At 46.7% G+C, this 20,586-nt stretch overlaps 1 protein-coding gene across 2 annotated transcripts in view; it reads right to left on the bottom strand.

The window, feature by feature from the left end:
* Nucleotides 1-9,893, bottom strand: part of RAI1 (retinoic acid induced 1) — a 98,339-nt gene extending 88,446 nt beyond the window's left edge. The window contains exon 1 of one of the 2 annotated variants that reach the window (XM_075285223.1): nucleotides 9,795-9,893. The gene's annotated coding sequence lies outside the window, so the exon portion shown is untranslated. The remainder of the gene's footprint in view (nucleotides 1-9,794) is intronic. The other variant, XM_075285222.1, reaches the window with a different exon arrangement.
* Nucleotides 9,894-20,586: the final 10,693 nt, after the last annotated feature.

The raw sequence follows: 20,586 nt of genomic DNA on the forward strand, positions 1-20,586 counted from the left end.
ATCCGCCATGAGGCCTGTGTTTTCCGAATTCCGGATTAGTAAAATTTCCGAATCACAGGTATTAATCTGAAAAAACACGAAAACTTGGTGATCTTCAGTAGTTGATACCTTTTTAATGGCTAACTCATAATGATGACAAAGGTAGGTATTAATCTGGTAATACTAATTTTACGGCCTGTTGTTTTTCATGGCGTCAAAACACGACGGGTAATTTCTGTTTTTGTTTTTTTACAGGCAGCTGGAGATAAGACGGGCGACACCGCGGTGACACCATGTACCGCGTGCTCGAAACGATAGAGTTGGCAGGCACTGGCGTAGTCTATTAGCTGGCAGAGCACAGTGACACCGCCGCGCCTGCATCCTACCCTCCACAAAAAGCGAACGAGACTTAAAGCACCAGCTGCAGACGCCGCTCTGAGACCTCCACATGGACGGCGGGCGGCGGATATCAGCCCCAAGGACGGTAACAACACATCTGCCTGGCAACGGAACCGACAGAAAAATCTGTCGCCGGCGTGGTGCTATCAGCCCAGGATCACAGATGAGAAGGCGGCGAGCGAGACAAAGCTGCTTTGTACGAGGAGAGCGTTCAGCTCTGCTGCAGAGTCCTGCTCATACCATCAACTCCCCGCTGAGATGCACTGAACTCTATCAAATGATTCAGAAGCTCCTCGCCGTCCCCTTCTAACGCTCTGCAGCCTGGCGACGTAGTGGAACGCGGTCTGGCGCCCGTGACAATGTTCTAGTATAACCTTAAAGGGCATGTTCCCTATTATGACAAAAGAAATCCTCAGTCAATTACAGAGATGTCAACCCGAAAAAGACCGTCACGGTGCAAATATTAAGCAGCGGTAAAAAATGGGAGTGGCCTTATTGAAGGGGTATTCAGTCAGACCCCCTTATGTAATATCTGACCCCAGACCAGATCTCCATATTAATATTCGACCACACGTCAAACCATGTAAATAATATCACACCCACAATATTAATATCTGACCCCAGACCCCCCCCCAAAAAAAATATTCAGATACCAAAAAACCTAATTAATTGTAGACCACCCAGACCGCCCGCGTATATTTAGATCTCAAAGCAGACCCCAAAATAAAGAAGACCCCAGACCAGACACCCATAAATAAAGACCAAAGGTTTAACCATCTAATTAATACCAAACCCCCAATATTAATATCAGACCCCAGGCCGGACCCTCAAAAATATTCATATCCTGAAAAACTTAAGACCCCTCAAGACTGCCTGCATATATTCAGACCCCAAAATTAAGACAAGCTCAGACCAGACCCCCATATTAAGATCAGACCAAAGGCCAGACCCCAAATTAATATGAGCCCAAAGGTAAATCCCTCTAAGTTAAATCAGACCCTCAATAGTAATATCAGAAACCTAAATTAATTTTAGACCCCGGACCCCCAGATTAATATCAGACTACAGGCTAAACCCTGTAACATCAGACCTTCAATGGTAATATCAGACGCCCAAATTACCGTATTTTTTTTGGGGAAAGAAGGGTGCGTCTTATAGTCCGAATGTGGCCACAATACAGACCCGGCATCCACTGTAATAGAAAGGCGGATGCCGGGGAGGGTTAGACGCTGGCACATGTGCCGGGGCCTGAGACATCGCTATGCTCCTGCCCTGCTGGAAGTGGATTACAGTGGATGCCGGGTCTGTATTGACGACCCCCCCCCCCAAGTGTAAACTACCCCCCGGGGGCCGATCCCCACCGGCCTGTAAAGTTGCGGGCCGGCTCCTGTGTAGCAATATCGCAGGAGCCGACCTGTTCGGGTGACAGCCGGGAGCCTACTGAAGACTCCCAGGCCTGTCATTGCTACATTACCATTGCGGCTAGACGATGACCAGCCGTAATAGTAATATAAAGAATGTCCCATAGACGGCAATACAGTTGTAGCCCCCGAACCCCTAAAAATAGATGTTTTTTTCAGTATTAAGGGGATGTGCTGCAGGGAAGTGCCATGTCACCTGTCTAGGCCATGATGAATGACCGAGGGCTGACAGAAGGAAGGATCACATCCAGGAAGCTTTGAAATCCCCGTGATCGACACCTAGAAGATCATTTAGTGAGCACTACAGCGCCCTCTAGTGCAGGGAGGTATTGATGAGATGTAGATTAGACAACAGCTACTGTTTCAGTGTCAGGTTCACTTTAAAATATCTTACCAGGAATAGTCGCAACTTCACAACCCTATATCCAATGGTCAGGATATATAAAAGGCGGGTGGGCTCATCCTCAAAATATGTCAGACGTTCATGAGGGACGGTTTTTGCCCAAAACAATTTAACCTGGTATTCAGGATCAGCAGGTTGAAGATGAAAGGCGCCTGGCAGTAGTATATAATATCTCCTCGCTGTAGGAGAACTCTGCCCCTGTGCAGCAGCGTGTGAACTATTGCTTTCTGTTATCAATCATTTCTGCAGATGTCATCTAAAAGTGACTGACGGCAACGCGCTTCAGTGGCCCAACAGACAGACAGTATTTGCACGGGGAAAACAAATAGCCTGCACCTCCTAGATTTATCTCTGACATGTTAGGCCTTGTCCCCCTCTAAAGCTGTAGGGGCATTTGGCCCCTGAGGTATTTCACTAGGGGCCCTGAGGACGTTAGGTATTCGGTCATAGAATCAAACCATAAATTTACCTACAAGCGAGGGATGTAAATATCTATCATGATGCCGACCCATGCAGGCGGGCCCGCAAGAAAAAGGGGCCCACCTGAGACTGGCGCTATACCCAATTCCTATATGAACCAGGAAAGGGCTCCATTTTTAGAATGGGGGGAAGTGCAGGATGGACCGGAGGCTAATTCCCCCCCTTTGAGAGGTGAGACGGGCGAACAACCCATAGTACATTTACGTGTGATGGCGTGTGACAGACCATCAGGGGGCCCCATTTTGGATTTGGCTACCCCTCTGCTCTATATACGCCACTGCTGCAATAACAAGTCTGCACTGCTGTATCATAAACATGCCGGTATCTGAGTCACTACAAGATTTCCTGGGGCAGCAGAGCTAACAGAGTGCACCCCCCTCCTTTCCTTAGCACACACCCCCCCCCCCCTCAAATCAGACATGGGTTAATCCAGGTGAATCTCTCCATGTGCGGTTACATCCGCCTGAGAGATGGGTTTTGTGGTGAGATCCATGGATTTCACTGCCCAGGAACTCCCGAGGACATGATTTTAAGCCGCAGCCCTACTGTGCCTGCCTCTGATTACCGCGAGCATGCGAGCAATTTAACCCCTTCAAATCGACTTCTACACTGAGTGTTACTTAAAGAAGCCAAAAGACATCTGCATGTAAAATTCTGCAAACAACAGATATAGCAAAATTTATTATGGAATTTACTTTACATAGGGGGCAGTATTATAGTAGTTATATTCTTGTACATAGGAGCAGTATTATAGTAGTTATATTCTTGTACATAGGAGCAGTATTATAGTAGTTATATTCTTGTACATAGGAGTAGTATTATAGTAGTTATATTCTTGTACATAGGAGTAGTATTATAGTAGTTATATTCTTGTACATAGGAGCAGTATTATAGTAGTTATATTCTTGTACATAGGAGCAGTATTATAGTAGTTATATTCTTGTACATAGGAGTAGTATTATAGTAGTTATATTCTTGTATATAGGAGTAGTATTATAGTAGTTATATTCTTGTACATAGGAGTAGTATTATAGCAGTTATATTCTTGTACATAGGAGCAGTATTATAGTAGTTATATTCTTGTACATAGGGGTAGTATTATAGTAGTTATATTCTTGTACATAGGAGTAGTATTATAGTAGTTATATTCTTGTACATAGGGGCAGTATTATAGTAGTTATATTCTTGTACATAGGAGCAGTATTATAGTAGTTATATTCTTGTACATAGGAGTAGTATTATAGTAGTTATATTCTTGTACATAGGAGTAGTATTATAGTAGTTATATGCTTGTACATAGGAGCAGTATTATAGCAGTTATATTCTGGTACATAGGGGGCAGTATTACTGTAGTTATATTCTTGTACATAGGAGCAGTATTATAGTAGTTATAGTCTTGTACATAGGAGCAGTATTATAGTAGTTATATGCTTGTACATAGGAGCAGTATTATAGTAGTTATATTCTGGTACATAGGGGGCAGTATTACTGTAGTTATATTCTTGTACATAGGAGTAGTATTATAGTAGTTATATTCTTGTACATAGGAGTAGTATTATAGTAGTTATATTCTTGTACATAGGAGCAGTATTATAGTAGTTATATTCTTGTACATAGGAGCAGTATTATAGTAGTTATATTCTTGTACATAGGAGCAGTATTATAGTAGTTATATTCTTGTACATAGGAGCAGTATTATAGTAGTTATATCCTCATACATAGGAGGCGGTATTATAGTAGTTATATTTTTGTACATATGAGGTAGTATTATAGTAGTTATATTCTTGTACACAGGGGGCAGTATTATTGCAGTTATATCTTTGTAGGTAGTATTACAATGTTCCCTACCATGTAGCTCAGGAATAATTACAGCCCCACAAATGTAATATCAATAATGACTATAATTTCCCTTTAAGAGGAAACTGGACACTGTTGTACATTTCCTCAGCAGAAGAACATGCAATCTAAAAAATATGTTTCCAGCCGCTACCCGGAGACGTTTCTAATATTATACCTCCTTCCAGTTCCCTCTGTACAGACTTATGTCATTTATTTCTGCAACGTGCAAAGCTCCAGACGGCAAACCGCAAACAACTGTGCTGCTGACCCAGCCGTACCCTCTCAGGAGGTTACAGACCGGGCCATTTGGCCTCCCCAGACTGCTGCCTGCTAATGCCTCATGTTCCACTGATCTAATCCCTGAACAATTACGCTGTCTGAGAATTTGAGGGATTCTGGAGTGATTGCAAATTGTGGGGCGCCAGGCGTGCAGGGGTTAACAGGCCCATGCCTAGATATATATATATATGTATGTATATATAGTTTTTTTTTTCTTCCAGATATTTCCATCTGCGCTGAAGCACTCGGCCCTCTCAATTAAAACCGCCAAGGATAAAAAAGTCCGCTTAGTGTTACTGAGAGATTCCAGTATAGATTTCCTTTGCTCGCCTCAAGGGAATAATAAAAGCCGTCTAGTTCTTTTATCAAAGCCTCCTCACTCCTCGCTCTCTGGGGGGAGAAGACTGGCTGAGAGTGGATCGTACAACCGACAGCTGCTCACATTAAACAGCTGAGAGTGCGGCGGGCCCGAGGAGACTGGGATGAGAAGGGGCTCTAACCTGCTGACCATACCATCATCTGTCCCGGGAAGTTACGGGTTAAATAGGGAATCGATGGGGATCTAACCTGAGGCCCACATTTACATATATAGAGATAAGTGGCTGCCAGATCCTTATTTCAGAATGGAGAGGTAGGGGTTACATCCAGGCCCTGTAGCGGACTTAAAGGGGGGGGTCTCTCACCAGACCTCAGCCCTGCAGATAAATAGGTTAGGGTCACCTGAATCATTAGGTGTTTTCCACATGCGAATCGCTGCCTCCGTTGCTGAGATATGGCGGTTTTGTCAACATGGAAATAAGCTCTTTGGAGCAACGAGGGCGCCGCCATTGCTCATGAGCTCATTTGCATAATGACAAACACAGCGATATCTCAGCAAAGGAAGCAGCGATTCGCATGGGGACAACGCCGAATGATTCAGGTGACCTTAACCTATCTATCTGCAGGGCTGGGTTGATATGTTAGGTGCTGGTCACACACTCCCTTTAAGGGGATGTTCACGCATAGGAATTTGACAGTGAAGCTGAGGCGGAATCCGTTTCCCATTCCTTTCAATGGGAGGCGGAAAATATACTTTGTCAAAATCCGCTCTCAGGATCCGTCATTCGTCATTGCCCAAAAAACATAAAATACTCTGATCCAAATTCCGCTTCAAATTCAGCGTCAAAATCCACTTCAAATTCCTAGGAGTGAACACCACCTAAGGCTGGCTATACATAAGTGGCTTTGGTGTATTTTTTACAGTGAAAAAATCGGTTAAAAACACTGCAGCCAGATGGTACAGGTCACCTAATAAAAAATTCAGAATAATCTGACATATGGAATTTTTCTTTGGCACTTTTTTTTCATTACTTTATTTTTTCAAAAATTTTTGCAACTTTTTTTTTTTTTTTTTAACAAAATTCTGATACTTGTTAAATTCTGCTCCACCATGTCTATGCCCTTGAAAGGGGCAGGCCAGTAAATTTTTTACAAAAAGGTTCAGAAATTTTTTTTAAAAAAACTAATTCTCACTTCACTGATCCCCTGCTCCTTCCGTTCTGCTGTGTCCGGGGCCATCACCAAGCTTGGTCCTTTCTGGAATGTAATTGGCTGAGAGGTCACCATAAAAAGGATGATAAAGTGCAGAGACCAGCAGGGGAACGAGGAAGCAGTGGGGAGCAGCAGGGGATCAGAGAAGTGACTATCACTTGTTTTTGTTTTTAAGCATTCTGAGCCTTTTTTGGATCATTTTTACTGAGCGGACTTCCCCTTTAAACACCCAAATGTACACAGGTTCATTGGAACTTGGCATGAAGTTCTATGGTGTAATAAGCCAACACCTTTGGCGCCAGGAGTAAAAAAGAAAAAAAAAAAAAAAAAAAAAAGTTTAAGAAGTCAAAAATTCAACCTCTGACCTCTGCAGATTTTCGAATTTGACAGATTAGGGTGCGCCATATAATCCGCTCTTCTGGCCATCGTGGGACAAGGAAAGTGGATTGAACAATAAAACAGATCTAACGGCGGATCACAATGAATCCTGGAGGACCGCATTGACTCTTAGGGCCCGAAACCAAAAATCGGGCTTGCCGAAAATTTTTGTCTAGATGGACGCCGATTCAGATGTGAACTAGGCCTTACAACTTTGGTAAATAATACCGACATCAGACTTGTCTATAGGAAGTCCTCCGAATTTACCAAAATGGAGGTGGAGAACCGTGTATACTAATGCATGTAGTCTGTGACCAACCAAATCTTTGCTCAAATTTAGAAACTATCCATGGAATAGGCCATAAATGTCTGAAAGGTACAGAGCCCACCTTGGAACCCTCACAAATCATGACAAAGGGGGTCCCACAATCCCCACCAGGAGCCGCTTTTTGCCATTGAAATCCATAAGAAATAGTTGTAGACGGCCATTTTGAAACAGGAAACCGGGGTCCCTGAGGTAACTAACCCTCCGCCCCAGGATCAGCCTTGACTGGTCAAAAAAGAGTTGCGGGGGTGTCAAATATAATCCCACCCCCCATCGCCATATACCGAAACTGGCGATTTTATACATAGCAACCAATCAGATTCTCGCTTTCGTTTTTCCAGACAAATGGGACAAGCGATCCGATTGGCTGCTGTTTTAATCTCCTTTGATCGAGCCGGATCACAACTCTCTCCATGGTAACCAACCCAATGGCAGCTCTCGAGTCAAAAGAATATAAAGCATGTGATTGGTTGGAACGCCAATGGCTTCTAACAGGAGCTAACATGGCCACCGTTTTGTCTCAAATTAAAGGTCAGAAGTCAAGATCCCTCCACTTCTACACGATCCATCTTAGCCTGTTTGTCTCTGGGGTCCACGGTAGTCTGACACCAACCTCCTAAATGATCAGCGGCTCAGACTATTGCTCTGATCCCGACCATGCTTTACACTGCAGCTTTGCTTGTTCAGATTGCCCGCTGTAAACCAGTACATACAATGAATATAATCTGCAAACAGCTAGTAAAAATTACCGTAGGAGGAGCCTATGGTTTCCTTTTTAAAAAAAAAAAATCTATGTTTTTTTAGCGGCGAGCGTTTTCCGTCGCGGTGAATACTTCCATTTCCCACATTTTCCTGTAATTTCGTATACAGCAGGGCAACAGTCGGATAGAATGGCAGCCACAAATATACCGTAGGCAACAATCCCAAAGGTAAAGCCGTCTCTGGTGGGCACAGCAAATTAGGTCATTAGCCGAGCTCCCAAGACGTGTTCACACTGCGCTGTAATACATATATATCCATACACCAGTCACAGAGGAAATACGGGGAGGTACAGGTACAGACCCCCACCTGCTCCTCTCACACCTGCCACCACCAGCGCCACGTTCCCTGGGGTCACCCCAAAATTCAGGTCGCAGATCTGTTAACGTCAACAAATTTATATCCTGTTGGTACGTTATAACGCTACATAGACAATGGTACAAATGAGGGCGCTAGCCCTTTAAATGAGGTCCTATAAATGGCTCGAGTAGTCCCGGGGTCCCCCTTTCCTAATCCTAAACAAAATTGAACTGAGGATGCTGAGGTATGGGGTGCTGTAGGTCAGATCCTAATACTGGAGAGTTGGTGGTCACCAGTAAGTGGAAAGCAAGTTTTCTTGCGGTGATTAAAAAAGAAAATAAAAGGGTCAGAAAATGACTTGGAGGCGCCCCAAAAAATGACCCTGACAAACAGCACCCCATATCTCAACTTCCCAAACTTGGATTCATGTGACATGGTAAAGAGGAAGGACAATGGGGATTACAACCAGCTAAACAAAAAAATTCTGGTAAAATTGGCGTCAGTCCTAATAACCTATCACATCACACCGATAGGACTAAGGGAGCTGAGGTATGGGGTGCTGTATGTCACATCCTAATACTGGAGAGTTGGCGGTCACCGGTAAGTGGAAAGTACCGTAAGTTTTCTTGAGGTGATACAAAAAAGTAAATAACGGGGTCAGAAAATTACCTGGGGATGCCCCCAAAATGATCCTGACAAACAGCATCCCATAACTAAACTTCCCAAATGTGAGATGGTAAAGAAGAAGGACAATGGGGATCACATCAAACTACACAAAAAATTCTGGTAAAATTAAGTGTTGGTCCTAATAAACCCATCACGTCATACTGATAGGGTAAAGGGAGCTGAGGTACGGGGTGCTGTATGTCGGATCCTAACACTAGAGATTTGGTGGTCACCGATTAAGGGGTCACTGTAAGTTTTCCTTCTAGCGGAGTTAATAAGACAATAAAGGGGAAGAAACCCCCCCCCAAAAAAAACAAAGACCCTCCAATAAAATGCCCCTGACAAACAGTATCCTATATCTCAGCTTCATGGACTTGGCTTAAAGTGAGACGGTAAAGAGAAGAGATAATGGAGATCACTTTGGGCTAAAACTGGGCTAATGACCCGTCACGTCACACTGAGGGCTCAGGGAGCTGAGGTCCGGGGTGCTGTTTGCCAGATCCTAATACTGAAGATTTGGTGGTCACCGATTAGCAGAATTACAAAGCCATAAAAAGAGGGAAAGAAAAAATAAAGAGGTGACCCCCAACCAACCCCCAAAATGACCCAGATATACAGCATCCCATATCTCAGCTTCTGTAACATTAGCATTGAGGATTGCTACAAACACACTTCAATGTTCTAGTTGTCAGGGAAGCGACGTCCCCAAACAGCGTGTGACCCCAGATATATAGGGTGACCCCATCCAACAGCGTATTATCGTAGTCGCGGGGGGGGGGGGGGGACTCAGACCTGGGAAGTTTGTGTAGGACTACAATGCCCAGCACCCCTGGCTGTGACTAATAGACGCCAGGGCTTAGTCACTCAGTGGCAGCCGGGCATGACATCACTGAGCAGACAAGGATAATCTATCATCTGTACATGACAAGTGCAGGCAGAGCAGGCTGGCACTGGGATCTGCCCCTGGCAGGCAGGCTGCTGCCCTGTGACAGGCACAACACATATATACTGTATTCTGTAGAGAAGCTGCACTCACCTCTCAGCACCTCTCAGCTCCTCTGTCCTGGGGGTCTGGGGGTGCAGGTAGCCCCAGGCCATGTATGGTCCAGCAGGCAGTGCCAGGCTCACAGGTAGTGAGGGCAGTGCCAGGCTGCAGTCTGCTCAGCAAAGCTCCTTCAGCTCCTGTACAAAGGCTTCCGGAGGAGGCTGCAAGGAACAGAAGGGGGAGCCAGGTGTCTGTGCATGCCAAGAGCGCCCCCTGCTGCTGCAACTGCGCCAGCGCCACATTAACCCATTGTACTGCAAGCAGGGGCACAGGACTACAAGTGCCAGCATGACACAGGGCAGACTGCAGGGGCTTCATCTGTGTCACACCATAGGCTTAGATACACAAACACAGTACATGACAGTATACTGAGAAGTGCTGGAAACAAGGCTTAGATACACTGAGATATCAATGTCACCTATGACAGGCTTAGATACACTGAGATATCAATGTCACCTATGAGAGGCTTAGATACACTGAGACAATATCACACATGAACAGCTTATACTGAGACAGGTTTAGATACACTGAAGCTGTATCACACATAATAGGTTTAGATACACTGAGTATTCTCTAATGGTTCAGTATCACATAAGCGTTCGGCTCTCCATCGTTCAGGTGCCCAAAACACAGAGGGCCTGTCCACCAAAAAAAACCCAGTTACCTGCAGACACCCGGGCGTAGGACTTATAGGCGGAATCTGCGGTGGAGTCTCCTATGGAGATGTGAACCTAGGCCTAGGCTTAGATACACCAGTGGGCAGTAACACTCATGTTAATATGGTAGATGAACTGTCTCTGGTAGGGACCTCTAGTGCTGCCCCCTGTGAGGGACAATGAAGGGCCGGACCCTGCTGTAATGACTGGTGAGCCCCCTCCCTACCCCGCGCTATCACTGTTATATGCGCTGTGGCTGTCATTGTTATAGGCGCTGTGGCTGTCACTGTTATAGACGCTGTGGCTGTCACTGTTATAGACGCTGTGGCTGTCACTGTTAGAAGGCGCTGTGGCTGTCACTGTTATAGGCGCTGTGGCTGTCACTGTTATAGGCGCTGTGGCTGTCACTTATAGGCGCTGTGGCTGTCACTGTTATAGGCGCTGTGGCTGTCACTGCTATAGGTGCTGTGGCTGTCACTGTTATAGGCGCTGTGGCTGTCACTGTTATAGGCGCTGTGGCTGTCACTGCTATAGGTGCTGTGGCTGTCACTGTTATAAGCGCTGTGGCTGTCACTGTTATAGGCGCTGTGGCTGTCACTGTTATAGGCGCTGTGGCTGTCACTGTTATAGGCGCTGTGGCTGTCACTTATAGGCGCTGTGGCTGTCACTGTTATAGGCGCTGTGGCTGTCACTGCTATAGGGCGCTGTGGCTGTCACTGTTATAGGTGCTGTGGCTGTCACTGTTATAGGCGCTGTGGCTGTCACTGTTATAGGCGCTGTGGCTGTCACTGTTATAGACGCTGTGGCTGTCACTGTTAGAAGGCGCTGTGGCTGTCACTGTTATAGGCGCTGTGGCTGTCACTGTTATAGGCGCTGTGGCTGTCACTTATAGGCGCTGTGGCTGTCACTGTTATAGGCGCTGTGGCTGTCACTGCTATAGGTGCTGTGGCTGTCACTGTTATAGGCGCTGTGGCTGTCACTGTTATAGGCGCTGTGGCTGTCACTGCTATAGGTGCTGTGGCTGTCACTGTTATAAGCGCTGTGGCTGTCACTTATAGGCGCTGTGGCTGTCACTGTTATAGGCGCTGTGGCTGTCACTGTTATAGGTGCTGTGGCTGTCACTGTTATAGGCGCTGTGGCTGTCACTGTTATAGGCGCTGTGGCTGTCACTGTTATAGGCGCTGTGGCTGTCACTGTTATAGGCGCTGTGGCTGTCACTGTTATAGGCGCTGTGGCTGTCACTTATAGGCGCTGTGGCTGTCACTGTTATAGGCGCTGTGGCTGTCACTGTTATAGGCGCTGTGGCTGTCACTGTTATAGGCGCTGTGGCTGTCACTTATAGACGCTGTGGCTGTCACTGTTATAGACGCTGTGGCTGTCACTGTTATTGGGCGCTGTGGCTGTCACTGTTATAGGCGCTGTGGCTGTCACTGTTATAGGTACTGTGGCTGTCACTGCTATAGGGCGCTGTGGCTGTCACTGTTAGAAGGCGCTGTGGCTGTCACTGTTATAGGCACTGTGGCTGTCACTGTTATAGGCTCTGTGGCTGTCACTGTTATAGGCGCTGTGGCTGTCACTGTTATAAGCGCTGTGGCTGTCACTGTTAGAAGGCGCTGTGGCTGTCACTGCTATAGGTGCTGTGGCTGTCACTGTTATACGCGCTGTGGCTGTCACTGTTATAGGTGCTGTGGCTGTCACTGTTATAGACGCTGTGGCTGTCACTGTTATAAGCGCTGTGGCTGTCGCTGTTATAGGCGCTGTGGCTGTCACTGTTATAGACGCTGTGGCTGTCACTGTTATAGGTGCTGTGGCTGTCACTGTTATAGGCGCTGTGGCTGTCACTGTTATAGGCGCTGTGGCTGTCACTGTTATAGGTGCTGTGGCTGTCACTGTTATAGGCGCTGTGGCTGTCACTGTTATAGGTGCTGTGGCTGTCACTGTTATAGGCGCTGTGGCTGTCACTGTTATAGGTGCTGTGGCTGTCATTGTTATAGGCGCTGTGGCTGTCACTGTTATAGGCGCTGTGGCTGTCACTGTTATAGGTGCTGTGGCTGTCACTGTTATAGGCGCTGTGGCTGTTCCTGTTATAGGCGCTGTGGCTGTCACTGTTATAAGCGCTGTGGCTGTCACTGTTAGAAGGCGCTGTGGCTGTCACTGCTATAGGTGCTGTGGCTGTCACTGTTATAAGCGCTGTGGCTGTCACTGTTATAGGTGCTGTGGCTGTCACTGTTATAAGCGCTGTGGCTGTCACTGTTATAGGCGCTGTGGCTGTCACTGTTATAGACGCTGTGGCTGTCACTGTTATAGGCGCTGTGGCTGTCACTGTTATAGACGCTGTGGCTGTCACTGTTATAGGTGCTGTGGCTGTCACTGTTATAGACGCTGTGGCTGTCACTGTTATAGGCGCTGTGGCTGTCACTGTTATAGACGCTGTGGCTGTCACTGTTATAAGCGCTGTGGCTGTCACTGTTATAGACGCTGTGGCTGTCACTGTTATAGGCGCTGTGGCTGTCACTGTTATAGGCGCTGTGGCTGTCACTGTTATAGACGCTGTGGCTGTCACTGTTATAAGCGCTGTGGCTGTCACTGTTATAGACGCTGTGGCTGTCACTGTTATAAGCGCTGTGGCTGTCACTGTTATAGACGCTGTGGCTGTCACTGTTATAGACGCTGTGGCTGTCACTGTTACAAGGCGCTGCGGCTGTCACTGTTATAGACGCTGTGGCTGTCACTGTTATAGACGCTGTGGCTGTCACTGTTATAGGCGCTGTGGCTGTCACTGTTATAGACGCTGTGGCTGTCACTGTTATAGGTGCTGTGGCTGTCACTGTTATAGGCGCTGTGGCTGTCACTGTTATAAGCGCTGTGGCTGTCACTGTGGCTGTCACTGTTATAAGCGCTGTGGCTGTCACTGTTATAGGCGCTGTGGCTGTCACTGTTATAGACGCTGTGGCTGTCACTGTTATAGACACTGTGGCTGTCACTGTTATAGACGCTGTGGCTGTCACTGTTATAGGTGCTGTGGCTGTCACTGTTATAGGCGCTGTGGCTGTCACTGTTATAGGCGCTGTGGCTGTCACTGTTATAGGCGCTGTGGCTGTCACTGTTATAAGCGCTGTGGCTGTCACTGTTATAGGCGCTGTGGCTGTCACTGTTATAGACGCTGTGGCTGTCACTGTTATAGACGCTGTGGCTGTCACTGTTATAGACGCTGTGGCTGTCACTGTTACAAGGCGCTGCGGCTGTCACTGTTATAGACGCTGTGGCTGTCACTGTTATAGGCGCTGTGGCTGTCACTGTTATAAGCGCTGTGGCTGTCACTGTTATAGGCGCTGTGGCTGTCACTGTTATAGACGCTGTGGCTGTCACTGTTATAGGCGCTGTGGCTGTCACTGTTACAAGGTGCTGCGGCTGTCACTGTTATAGACGCTGTGGCTGTCACTGTTATAGGCGCTGTGGCTGTCACTGTTATAAGCGCTGTGGCTGTCACTGTTATAGGCGCTGTGGCTGTCACTGTTATAGACGCTGTGGCTGTCACTGTTATAGACGCTGTGGCTGTCACTGTTATAGGTGCTGTGGCTGTCACTGTTATAGACGCTGTGGCTGTCACTGTTATAGGCGCTGTGGCTGTCACTGTTATAGACGCTGTGGCTGTCACTGTTATAAGCGCTGTGGCTGTCACTGTTATAGACGCTGTGGCTGTCACTGTTATAGGCGCTGTGGCTGTCACTGTTATAGGCGCTGTGGCTGTGACTGTTATAGACGCTGTGGCTGTCACTGTTATAAGCGCTGTGGCTGTCACTGTTATAGACGCTGTGGCTGTCACTGTTATAAGCGCTGTGGCTGTCACTGTTATAGACGCTGTGGCTGTCACTGTTATAGACGCTGTGGCTGTCACTGTTACAAGGCGCTGCGGCTGTCACTGTTATAGACGCTGTGGCTGTCACTGTTATAGGCGCTGTGGCTGTCACTGTTATAGGCGCTGTGGCTGTCACTGTTATAGACGCTGTGGCTGTCACTGTTATAGGTGCTGTGGCTGTCACTGTTATAGGCGCTGTGGCTGTCACTGTTATAAGCGCTGTGGCTGTCACTGTTATAGGCGCTGTGGCTGTCACTGTTATAAGCGCTGTGGCTGTCACTGTTATAGGCGCTGTGGCTGTCACTGTTATAGACGCTGTGGCTGTCACTGTTATAGACACTGTGGCTGTCACTGTTATAGACGCTGTGGCTGTCACTGTTATAGGTGCTGTGGCTGTCACTGTTATAGGCGCTGTGGCTGTCACTGTTATAAGCGCTGTGGCTGTCACTGTTATAGGCGCTGTGGCTGTCACTGTTATAGGCGCTGTGGCTGTCACTGTTATAGGCGCTGTGGCTGTCACTGTTATAGGCGCTGTGGCTGTCACTGTTATAAGCGCTGTGGCTGTCACTGTTATAGGCGCTGTGGCTGTCACTGTTATAGGCGCTGTGGCTGTCACTGTTATAGGCGCTGTGGCTGTCACTGCTATAGGCGCTGTGGCTGTCACTGTTATAAGCGCTGTGGCTGTCACTGTTATAGACGCTGTGGCTGTCACTGTTATAGGCGCTGTGGCTGTCACTGTTATAAGCGCTGTGGCTGTCACTGTTATAGACGCTGTGGCTGTCACTGTTATAGGCGCTGTGGCTGTCACTGTTATAAGCGCTGTGGCTGTCACTGTTATAGGCGCTGTGGCTGTCACTGTTATAGACGCTGTGGCTGTCACTGTTATAGACGCTGTGGCTGTCACTGTTATAGACGCTGTGGCTGTCACTGTTACAAGGCGCTGCGGCTGTCACTGTTATAGACGCTGTGGCTGTCACTGTTATAGGCGCTGTGGCTGTCACTGTTATAAGCGCTGTGGCTGTCACTGTTATAGACGCTGTGGCTGTCACTGTTATAGGCGCTGTGGCTGTCACTGTTACAAGGCGCTGCGGCTGTCACTGTTATAGACGCTGTGGCTGTCACTGTTATAGACGCTGTGGCTGTCACTGTTATAGGCGCTGTGGCTGTCACTGTTACAAGGCGCTGTGGCTGTCACTTTTCTATGACTCTCTTTATGGGGCTATTGCTTCTCATGGCTTCTTCTTCTTGATGTCACACGGCCTTTGTGTTCCACTTACTATCTACTATCTATAACACTTGTATTGTACAGAGGCCTATGGGGCCCCTGAGGCTCACGGGCCCTGTAGTGACTGCTACCTCTGCACCCGCCTGTGTGTAGTCTCACTTGAGAAAAAGGATCATATGGAAACTGTGGCCCTCCTCCTCCTTTATTAGTTTCTTATCGGCCCCATATGTTTCTATCACATTAGCATGGCCAGAAATGACGGCCATCCCTGCAGTGACATCGATCAATGGCGCGTCAATCAATAACACACAGATCACGTAAAATTCCTGAGTGACAGAAAATCTGTACATGTCTGGTGGACAGGATGGAGGAACAGGTGGGGTTTAAACGTCACCTTCACTGCAACCTGCAGAGGGCGCCAGAGGGGTGGGGGCAATGACAATGGCGCATGGAGACAATGGATTCTTCTTTCTAAATATCTTATAACCCTGACCAGGGGCGAACAGAATACAGAGCCCATAATGATCAGTAGAGGGTGTTATACAACATAGAGACTGGTATATGGAGGGTTGGGAGACCCCTTTAAGTAGTGACCTGATGTAGCTGTCTCCTATTACTGGAGCGCCTCTATTCTGGCCATTATTACAGACCACACATTTATAGTATATGACATTTCTGCGCCATACGTCTGTGTGAGCGGAGAACCCCTTTAGGAAGAGAAATGACTTATTCTGTTTCTATAATCTGCTGCCATCTAGTGGACACATGGAAATGTACAGTGCTGCAGATATCCTGGAATACAATGACACATATCTGCTGTACCAGTCTCTTATTATGGTCCCCCACAATGATCCTGCCTTCATGTCTTATCCTATTTATATGTCATCAATACTATAGTTGGAAAACCCCTTTAATTTAGAACGTAAACCCCCATTCAAAGCGATTGTCCAATCCACAATATAGGTAAGAAAAACACCCGATCACTGTGACCACAATAACTAAAAATAGGCTCCTGCAACGATCACTGATCAGATGTATATCACCTGTCCTTGAGGGAAAACCCAGGGATGTAATAAGGAGAAACGGGGCCCCATAGCAAACTTCTGATCGGGCCCCTCTACATATCCATTATAACGCTCCCTCATTCACTTTGCTGGCCCCTTTACTGGACTCACACATTATAATGCCCCCTTTACTTGGCTCACACAATATAATGCCCCCTTTACTTGGCTCACACAATATAATGCCCCCTTTACTTGGCTCACACAGTATAATGCCCCCTTTACTTGGCTCACACAGTATAATGCCCCTTTTACTTGACTCACAGTATAATGCCCCCTTTACTTGGCTCACACAATATAATGCCCCCTTTACTTGGCTCACACAGTATAATGCCCCCTTTACTGGACTCACACAGTATAATGCCCCCTTTACTTGCCCCCCCCCCCTTTATGGCTCCCACACAGTATAACGTTCCCATTACTGGTTCCCACACGATATAATGCCCCCTTAATACCCCACACACAGTATAATGTCCCCTTCACTAGCTCCCACACATCATACTACACCCTTTACTGAACCCCACGTAGCAATGACTCCCTTTACTGGCCCCAACACAGTAACCACCCACTTAATTGACCCCCATACAGTGCACTACCTACTGTACTGACCCCATTCATTATACTGCCCCTTTATTGGCCCCTAAAGATTGACATTAGGGAGCCCAGCCCCCATTTGCTTTTACTTTTGTTTGTTTTCAACAACAGCGACATTGTCTTCGCCATCGCCGCTCCTGCCCACGGCCGCCTCCACTTCACTCTCAGCCTGTTGCTGTATATAATGTTTTGATGCTGAACAAGTTCGGAATATAACGTGTGGTGCCTTCTGGAGGAGCAAGTGGAGGAAGATATGAGCAGGAGTGGGTAAGCTAATATTGGCATTGCCTGCTGGAATAACCAAGCACAGCAGGCCTGATAAAAATAATAAAGAATGGGGGCAACACGATGGCTCAGTGGTTAGCACTGCAGCGCTGGGTTCCTGGGTTTGAATCCCGCCAGGAATAACATCTGCAAGGAGTTTGTATGTTCTCCCTGTGTTTGCCTGGATTTACTCCCTTTCTACAAAGACAAAAGGGCTGACAATCTCCCTAAAAAAATAATAAAGACTAAAAGCAGCAGAGAGCTGGGCCCCCCTAATGTTGTGGGCCCCATAGCAGCCAATATAGCATTAGTACTGCCTTTGGGAATACTCCTTTCCTCCACCAACTCCAACCCTTTAAATCCATTAGTTTTAGCACCCAATATGCTAATTAGGCTCTCTACTGTCAAGTAGGCGGTCCTGATCTGTAGCTGTACTGCCTACCTGGCAGTAGAGGGCCTAATTAGCATATTAGGCGCCAAAACTAAAGCAGCGATTGCTCAGGAATGGTAGGGGCTGGAAGAAAAATTCCAACTGTTCCGGACACAGCGAAGCGGTATCTATTAAAGGGATTGGAGGAGGTGGGGAAAGGATCGTCCTGAAATAGATAAATTTTTTTAGATATTTTTTAAGTTTGCAATAGTTGAATTAAGGTAAGTTTCTGACATCATCAAGACGCAAAGAGAGACGAGACATGAGTAAGTGCTTTATTCTGTGACCTTTCCATGGAGCAATGTTAGGAGCCTGTATGGGAGAAGGAGCCGCAGGCAGCGCCGTGATGATGTCATCCGCCTATATATAGCAGGTGCCACACAGTGCTTAATGGCCTCACATGAGCCGCCGGGAGGGGGGCTGCGGACACGCTCTCAGCTGGGAAGGAACATTACAAGCTGGAAATGGGAAGTAATTGGTTCCCAGCAGACTGGATGATGAATTATTGAAAGTAGCTGGGTGTGACTAATGCGGCCATTTGTCAGAATGTGATGTCAGACCGGTGACCTCATGCGCAGCTCTTGTATGTACTGAGGCGTTACACAGGAGGGGAAAGATGGAGCTCAGATACGAAATATATATTATCATACCCGTCATGTGAATATATTAGAATCTATGAACTGGTCTAGGTGGGGTATGATAGTACAATGCCCATACAACACTACCAATAGAGAATAGGGCAATTTGGGCACCCACGTGGTCCAGATTTGATATGGGAATAGGGTGACTCCAGTATGTAGGACAGGATGCATCATACAGTACTCTGCAAAGTCCATACCCCATGGCGGCCATGACCCTTCAACATTGGGACAGTGGGTCCTATTCTCTGGAGTCCCGATATGGGCAATCACTTTCTATGTGATCTATAGGAACCTCCACACTGTACAAAAAGTGACACCTCTAATGTATGTACTGCTACCAAGAGTTGGGTGGATATTTATAAGGCACGACCCCTTTTTGTGGCAAGGAATTGCCCAAATATTCCGAGATTGTTTCTGGAACTTCAGACCTGTCCTAGCAAATTCTAGATAGTTGGCCACTATAAAAGGGGTTTCCAGGGTGATCAATTGATCCTTAGGGGTAGGTCATCAATTAAAAATGGAATAATAGCGGTGCCCCACAAATCCCGAATCCACTTCACAGATCTTGCGACATCACATTCACCAGTCACATGCCCGCTTTACAGCTCCGTCCCATTGAAGTCAGTGGGCTGAGCTGCAATACCAAAACCAGCCACTATACAATGTACGGCGCTGTGCTTGATTTTGTGTATAGAGGCTGCAACGTCTCCTAATGTTACGGCCCTGATTGGCGATGGTCCCATTGGTTTTCAGTCCTAATGGTAGGTCATCAATTATTAGAGCTTGAATTTGGGAGGAGGATACCCACAGAATTCCCATCGATCAGCTGTATGAAAAGGCGTTGCTTCCATTTTACATGCCCTTGTCACATTGATGTTTTCCTGAAAAGAGTTCTACTTATATATAGTCAAGGGGGTGGGGCTTACTTCTGGCTCCTTGACTGGCACTTTGGTGGGCACCATTAATGGGAGCCTCTTCTTCTGACTGGTTATCCTTGGCCTGACATTGGCAATCCATGGAGCCCCTTTATTGTAACCATAGCAACCACTGAGGAATTTTAAGTAAAAAGGATGCGTATTACAGAATAATAGAAGGTTCCTGGCACCGCAGCCATCGTGAGATGAAACGCAATATATAGAACATGTCATCCTATAACCTATGTGGAGTTTTTGCCCCCCGGTCTCCGTGCAGGAGCCGGTCTGGAGAGGAGGCCAATTAACGGTATTAGGTCTCATTAGCGGTAATAGGCGAGTGCTCGACGCTCTGACAGATGAGCTGATTATAATTCTCTTACATCACCTTAATAAAATGAAGCTTTGAAGCACGGAAAAAGCATTATCTCATTTTCCTATCTGCGCGGCGAGCGCCAGATCAATAGATATAAGGAGATCTGTGACAAAAATGGAAAATGTGGAGCCGCAATTAACATAATGCGTTAAAGGAGAAGCAACAGATCTTCATTACACGTGTTGGTTAAAATCAGAGGTCTGTGATCCTCGCGTGATACATTATAAGTGTCTGTCCTCTAATTTACAGTATTATACAGAGAGAATCTCTAGGAAAAGGTGAATCACTCCAAGATACAAGATATTACTTATATTACTGAGCCTGAGTTACATCCTGTATTATACTCCAGAGCTGTGCTCACTATTCTGCTGGTACAGTCACTGTGTACATACATTACATTACTTATCCTGTATTATACTCCAGAGATGCGCTCACTATTCTGCTGGTACAGCCACTGTGTACATAGATTACATTACTTATCCTGTATTATACTCCAGAGCTGCACTCACTATTCTGCTGGTACAGTCACTGTGTACATACATTACATTATTTATCCTGTATTATACTCCAGAGCTGCGCTCACTATTCTGCTGGTGCAGTCACTCTGTACATACATTACATTACTTATCCTGTACTGATCCTGAGTTACATCCTGTATTATACTCCAGAGCTGCGCTCACTATTCTGCTGGTACAGTCACTGTGTACATACATTACATTACTTATCCTGTACTGATCCTGAGTTACCTCCTGTATTATACTCCAGA

The sequence above is a fragment of the Leptodactylus fuscus genome, chromosome 8 (genome assembly GCF_031893055.1).
Source record: "Leptodactylus fuscus isolate aLepFus1 chromosome 8, aLepFus1.hap2, whole genome shotgun sequence".
Classification (NCBI taxonomy): domain Eukaryota; kingdom Metazoa; phylum Chordata; class Amphibia; order Anura; family Leptodactylidae; genus Leptodactylus; species Leptodactylus fuscus.